The sequence below is a fragment of the Euprymna scolopes genome, chromosome 4 (genome assembly GCF_053919585.1).
Source record: "Euprymna scolopes isolate OS-2025 chromosome 4, ASM5391958v1, whole genome shotgun sequence".
NCBI lineage: Eukaryota > Metazoa > Mollusca > Cephalopoda > Sepiida > Sepiolidae > Euprymna > Euprymna scolopes.
In genome coordinates, this window is record NC_136485.1 from 178,424,180 (window position 1) to 178,431,679 (window position 7,500).

Consider the following 7,500-nt stretch of genomic DNA (forward strand, 5'->3'; position numbering starts at 1 on the left):
ATATATATATAAGAAGCGTACATGTTACGGGGGAGTTGTAAATTACTTATTGTTTATAGATAAGTTTGCAACAAGTTTATAGATTTCTTATGAAGATAAGAATCAAGATATTAAACTTTATCTACAATGATTTTCCTGATTTTTGATAAAATAAAATACATAATTACGATTCTAGAAAATATTATTAAGATCTATATTTATGACATCTTAAGTAGAAATTGTAATTCTTTCTTCGTTTATGTTAAATTTTTATGGTTCAAATTGACTCTAAAATATTTCAAATCACTGATAATATAATTAAAGATTTCTTTAAAATATTTCAAATCACTGATAATATAATTAAAGATTTCTTTAAAATATTTCAAATCACTGATAATATAATTAAAGATTTCTTTAAAATATTTCAAATCACTGATAATATGATTAAAGATTTCTTTAAAATATTTCAATTCACTGATAATATAATTAAAGATTTCTTTAAAATATTTCAAATCACTGATAATATAATTAAAGATTTCTTTAAAATATTTCAAATCACTGATAATATAATTAAAGATTTCTTTAAAATATTTCAAATCACTGATAATATAATTAAAGATTTCTTTAAAATATTTCAAATCACTGATAATATGATTAAAGATTTCTTTAAAATATTTCAATTCACTGAAATCTTTAAAACATTATTATGCTTAATAACTAATTTGAAAATTTCACCAAATCATATGTGAATCCTTATGAAGCGGTTTCCTGCATTTATCGCCAAAGCATTAGACTAAATGAAACAAAATATAACTCATATTTCTATTCCTTAATGCTGTGTTTCCAAAATTCAAGTTAATTAGTTTAGGAGTTAATCCTTTACATATAAATATGAAAACGTATAATCATGTATTATACTGACCATAGATGAAATTCCACATCTCCAAATTGTTGCTTCCGAAACGGAACCGAATCAAGACAGCAGACTTTTCCACGTACAACTTGTTTACTATATTTCACATCTTTATCTTTAAAACGTTTAGAATCTTGATTTTACTAACGTCATTTAAAGAAAAATTCACGTGTGCGTGTGTGTACTTTTTTCTCGCGACTACGACAATTTAAATAACATTTTTCTTTATTATATATCATGTACGATTGTATGTCGTGTCTTATATTTATTGAAATAAAAACAATTTATAGCATTAAATGAAACAGATTTGTTAAATCCTTTTATTTTTAATGATTCAATTACACAATTCGGTTAATTAGTGAACAAGTCAGCCATTTTGATATTTTGTTAATAGTTTAAATGAAAAATAAATGACTTTCTGACGTTTCCAACTTGAACAGTATTTGGAATTTTTCAAACATTAACAATCATTTTAACTGGCTTTAAAATTATTAATAATTCCACATGTATTAAAAGACTGAACTTTTTAGAGACTATTTACGTCCGATAATTGCATAAATAGAAATTAACATAATTTTAATAAAATTTGTTAACGCTATTTGATTCATAATTATTTAATGATCACGTGATAACGTTATAATTAAATATAACTTTCAAAATATCAACAACTACTTAGCGTTACCCGTTTCCATAAGTAATCAAATTTTGTCGATGCTAGTTATTTTATTTAATCCTCTCATAACATTCTTCATCATTCAACTGACAATCCATCTCATAAACACTTATTCTCAAGTGGATTTTAGTCTTATGAAGTTGTGACTTATTATTAATTAGGAAATATTAAAATAATAAGTCATAACATATCGTAAAAATCCCGGGCAACACCTGAAATTTAGATAATAATCATTTTGCATATCTCAACATTTTATTGAAATTTTATGGTCCATCTATCTCTTGTTCGTTATATGCTTTATAATCTCTATATTGTGAACGTGAAAATGCGTGTGTGAGGATATTTCTCAACCTAAATACTCAACGAATTTTTGATTTACAGACTTAAATTTTGATATATTAGGTATTCAGACATGTGAAAAACATTTTAATCGGTTTTCATCCGAAGAAAAGGGCTGCTAAGGAGTTATAATTTAAAAATTTTACGTGGAAGGTGATCGGATTTTATCTGTTTTTAACTGTTTCACGACTGCGCATGCGCGGTCGTGAAACATGACAGCTTTTTATGTTAAATATGTTAGTTTGAAAACAATTTTTAAAGATCATATTAAGATGGCCTAATGGTTATCGTACATAAATCACTGTCTTTTAGGATCGTTTTTGATCTCAGCTCGAGTGATTTTTTTAAAAAACATAATACTCGAATGTACCTGTTTCAGTATCTTTTCGTTTTTTCATTTCATTTTCTTTTCTTTTTTTTTTTTTAAGAATTTAACATTACGTTTAATACCTACGGTATTTCTGTTTATAATAAATAAGAATTCTGCATTAATTAAAATATACAATTTAAGTGTATTTTACGATCGGGCAACGCCGGGCGACCTGTTAGTTATTGAATATTTATATGCATCGACTAAAATAAACATGTGTGTGCGGGTTTTAAATTCTTATTCAAATGTATAAATATTGCATGTGTAAGAATGCACATAAAGGTATCTATGAACATTTGAGGGATATATATACTGGAAAACTACAATTAGGTGTTGAATAAACCATCGTTCGAAATATACAGGTTATTCTCAGTTGGTCATTTATTGCTTTTCAAAAGCTATGCATTACAATATTTCGTATTGCAACTTACAAGACTGCAAAATTATGTCATTGTTGCATATTTAGTAATGTAATCATTAGTTGCAATACGAAACAATAGTGTAATGGATACCTTTTTGAAAATAATGACGAATTGAGCAAACTTGATATTTGGAATTTGATAAATTATTATATTGCACTATATTTTCTCGAAAAAATAAAAAGGCATGCGTTTCGATTTTATTTTTTTCAAATTTTCAAAATCTATATAAATTTTGTTTATTATTATAAAACACTTTATTTATGAGAAAGATTACATACAAACCGAGTACGTTTTAAATAAATAATTAACCTATATGTATATATATGTGAGTGTGTGTGTGTGAGTTCCTTCCTCATAGTTCCAAAACAGCTTAGCCTATCTTTTACAAATTTTACAGAAAGCTAAATGTATGTATTGCAGTGTTCTTAGACATATTCAAACCATAAGTATCAAAAATCGAAAAAGTCCGATCTTAAAAATAGCTTTTTTCTCTTATAGATTAAAAAAAGAAGACTTTTTCTAGGGAAATAATAAAATCTCAGCAAACCATTTATTAAAAACAAAAACATATATATTGTCATCTGGAAATATACCTCAGAAATAGAGCATTCGACTACACATCAAATGATCCCTTATTCAAACCTGTATCTCACCATTTTATTTGTATTTTTCTTATTAATGAGTTCAATTTACGGTAAAAAAAAGACGTACCATTTAAAATCATTTATTCGTTTGCATATTTTAAAACTAAACATTAATCAGGGGTGACTTTTCCAAAGCATTTATTGTTAAGCCTATATATAGGGAGAAAGATAAGAGAGAGAGAGAGGCGGTATATATATATATATATATATATATATATATATATATATATATATTAAGTTATTATTATTTATTTACTTTTCATATAAAAGTTGAACACCATCCAAGACGGTGTGTGTGTGTGTGTGTGTGTGTGTGTGTGTGTGTGTGTGTGTGTGTGTGTGTGTGTGTGTGTGTGTGTGTGTGTGTGTGTGTGTGTGTGTTATCATTATTAATCATATTTCCCAAATATTTTTCATTCGGTTACGGAAAACATTCGTATGGATTCCAGTGTTAAAATCTATTGCAGACGTTTTTGCAATACTTTATTTTTTTTAATACATTTTATAGGTTTTTGCTAAAGAGAACATTTAAGTAATTTATTTGTCTTACATTCTTATAACAGAATATCTTTGTAAAAATATTAATTTAATTATTAATTGCCATTTAAACAATATTAAGAGATTTTTGTAATACAGTTTTTTATTAACTTTAAAAGCCATATATATATATATATATATATATATATATATATATATATATATATATATAGTCTTGGAAGGCTTTTTGTACCTTTAACAGCAAGTCAACGAATTAACAATAGACTTAATATTATTTCAGGGGCCATCAGTTGTTTACCATGAAATGCTCTTTCTGGGATTTTAAAATCAAACAGTGTATTTAATCATGGTTCCCTAGCAGTGTAAATCAAATACTATCTCTTTTAAATATAAGGATAAAACTGATCAGGATATTGGATCTAGTTTTTGCTCCAGATTAATCAGGCTAACTAATCCATGTTATTAAATTTTTCTTTCGTAACTGTACAATCTGTCTTTGTCTTCAAAAAGGAAAATACCTGTTATCTACAAAGCTGGTGTATTTATAGTGTTTCGACGAATTTTTCTAATTAGCAACCCTACCTTTATACTATTATTATTACTATTGTTTTTTCTTTTTTTTTTTTGCATATTTACATCTTTGTTTACTAATAATTAGGGCTAGGACAACAGCGTATTCTTTCCATTGGTTTGACTCTGCACTATCCGTTGATATCTTATATGCTTTTTATATAGAGTGATGTGGTTCTTGATTGATTAACTGTGTCTAACTGTGTCGGGTATATACTTGAGAGTCAAAACAATGATACGAATATCCTGTTTCTATAATATATAATTATATTGTATATAAAAATTAACATTTATATACAAAAATTGTTTGGATTCATCATATATATATATATATATATATATATATATATATATATATATATATTAAATTAAAAAACTTTATGTATATATATATATATATATATATATATATATATATAAAGTTTTTTAATTTTTTTTTTCATAATATTATTTTGTATTCCTGCACGTCACCAATTGAAAACGAATAAAGAAAACTTATAAGCTTTTATACTTTTCGTATTCTTTATTATACATTTCCATTCATATATACATACATATATATATATATATATATATATATATATATATATATATATATATATATATGTATATATATACGTTTTTGCAATACTATATATATATATATATATACTCGTACGAGAAGCGTTGCAAAAGTAATGTGTTCTATGTTTCATTCCGCCTGAATAGATCAGATTGCGATTTGTATTGTTATGATGACTAAATTTATTGAATCATGACCAGAAAGTTTTTTATTTATGTTTCAAATATTGACAGAGTGACAGTAACCCCTGTCATTGACGGACGTAAGAAGAATAAACCTGTGTTTGAATTTCTGGCGAAAGTGCATTGAGAATGGTGGTGATTATGTAGAAAAATAAATTTTGGAGAAAGAAGGTCTCCAAAATTTTTAATGAGGAAAATAGGAGGCTTTGTTTATGGAATGACTCTCGTATGAAAAAGCGCGACGCGGACGCCCATGCACAGCCATCGTTCATTAGTGGCAAAAATGCATAGAAAAAATGATTTCTGTAGCAGAAAAGGCCGTACGTCTTTACAGTACTAATCCCGTCTGCGTAGCTCTTCAACTTTTTAGTTAAAAAATAGGAAACTTTACTTTTAATACAACACTCGTATATATACACATGTATACATACGTATTTATATATATACATATATGTATGTATATACATATATATATACACACACATATATATGTGTGTGTGTGTGTGTGTGTGTAGTATTGTTATACAAAGCATTTTTCTTATGAATATTTGCTAATTGCATTATTTTTTTGTTTTGTTGTTATTATTATTATTATTATTGTTGTTGTTGTTGTTGTTGTTTTATTATTATTTTGTTATTCCACGTTTCGAACGCTCTGCAGTCTTAATCATGAATGATGGCATGGGTTTATTGGAATCGTTTTCTTACTCCTATGTTATTACATCATTCCTACCGAAGAACTAACGTTCAAAATACTTAATAATAACAAATTATTATAACACACAAATACATTGTTTTTATTATATATCATTGCCTCTGTACAGTCTCGAAAGACAAAGAATACGCGTATAATTGTGAGGCAAGATTTGCGCAATCGCCAACCACACCTCTCTTGAATCGGAACTGCTTGAGTCCAGTGCCAAGAAGAAGTCCAGGGCGAGTGGAAACTATGCAGAGAAAAGCGGAGAGCATATACAGTATCTGGAAATCTTAAATGGTAACTGATCTGCTACTGGCCAGGCTCATCGTTTTTTTAACTTTGGTGATTTGAAGGACACCGGTGTGTCGGACAGACACACACACACACACACACACACACACACACATACACACACATATATATATGTATATATATATACACTAGCAAAAGTACCCGTTGTTGACTGGGTTCAAAAACAGCCTACAGAAAATGGACTCTGATTTATGAAAGTATGATAGGTTATGAAAAGGAAGGGTTGTAAATTTGGGTTGTATTTGGGGGTATCAAAACCAGAGCAAAATATCATGAAAGTAAAAATAAAATAGATAAACCCCATAATTTATTATACCATACCTGTTCACACTGAAACACTTATCACAATATTATGTGGATCTATATTAAAAAAACTTTGTTAAACTTTGTGACATATTTCCATTCTATGAAGGTCAGGTGCGAACGAACACCCCATAATTTTATTATACCATATTTCTTCAAACTGAAACATAATTATCAAAGTATACTTACGCAGATAGATATGAAAAGTCTTTATTAAAGTTTGTGCCTATTTCCATTCTATGGAGGCCAGGCGCGAACGCAGACCCCACAATTTTATTATACCATCTTTATTTAAGTTAAAACATACTTATCAAAGTATTATTATGTACATCTATATCAAAAACACTTGTAAACGTGTTTTTTTTTTCATTTTTAAATTTTTTATTTCCATACTTTGTGGACCAGGATCGAACGCAGACCCCACAATTTTAATGAACCACCGTTCTGCCAGATCAAACATTCCTGTGTCTCTATACATCTTCTATCATTATATGTAATCAGTTTTTTAAAATAGCCAACTATATAGGAGCCTATTCGTGACCAGACACACACACACACACACATGCACACACACATACAGACACAGAGAGAGAGAGAGACATTCAGCTTTATATTATAGATAAGTTTAGTGGTTATATTTAAATTTTGAAGAAAAAAAAACAACAAATAGACACATATATTCGAATTAAGAATTTATTGTTTGACAAAAGGAATATATAGAAGGGGTTATTTTGATTTCCTTAATCCATGGATTTTCAATAAAGCCTCATCAGAGGAAATGAAATGCGGTTAGCAAAATGTTCAGCTGTGAATAGATACTTTTTTTCTTTTCAGCACAAATATTGAAAATAGTTTTTAAGAGGTGGATTATAGTTATATGGAAATAATTATAGGAAAAGGTAATTTGATACAACCTACAACATTTCCTCTGATGATATGAGCCTTTATTGAAAATCCATGGATTAAGGAAATCAATATAACCCCTTCAAAAAATCATTTTGTCAAACAATAAATTCTTAATTCGAATATATGT

The 7,500-nt window shown here is 27.5% G+C and overlaps 1 protein-coding gene and 1 long non-coding RNA gene across 4 annotated transcripts in view; one reads left to right on the forward strand and one right to left on the reverse strand.

Moving 5' to 3' along the window:
- Positions 1 to 7,500, reverse strand: part of LOC145270368 (D(1B) dopamine receptor-like) — a 1,085,834-nt gene that overhangs the window by 1,072,124 nt on the left and 6,210 nt on the right. The gene's annotated exons all lie outside the window — the stretch shown is intronic.
- LOC145270396 (uncharacterized) overlaps positions 5,819 to 7,500 on the forward strand; it is a 166,488-nt gene continuing 164,806 nt past the window's right edge. The window contains exon 1 of the long non-coding RNA XR_013865343.1: positions 5,819 to 6,149. This is a non-coding gene — a long non-coding RNA (uncharacterized LOC145270396). The remainder of the gene's footprint in view (positions 6,150 to 7,500) is intronic.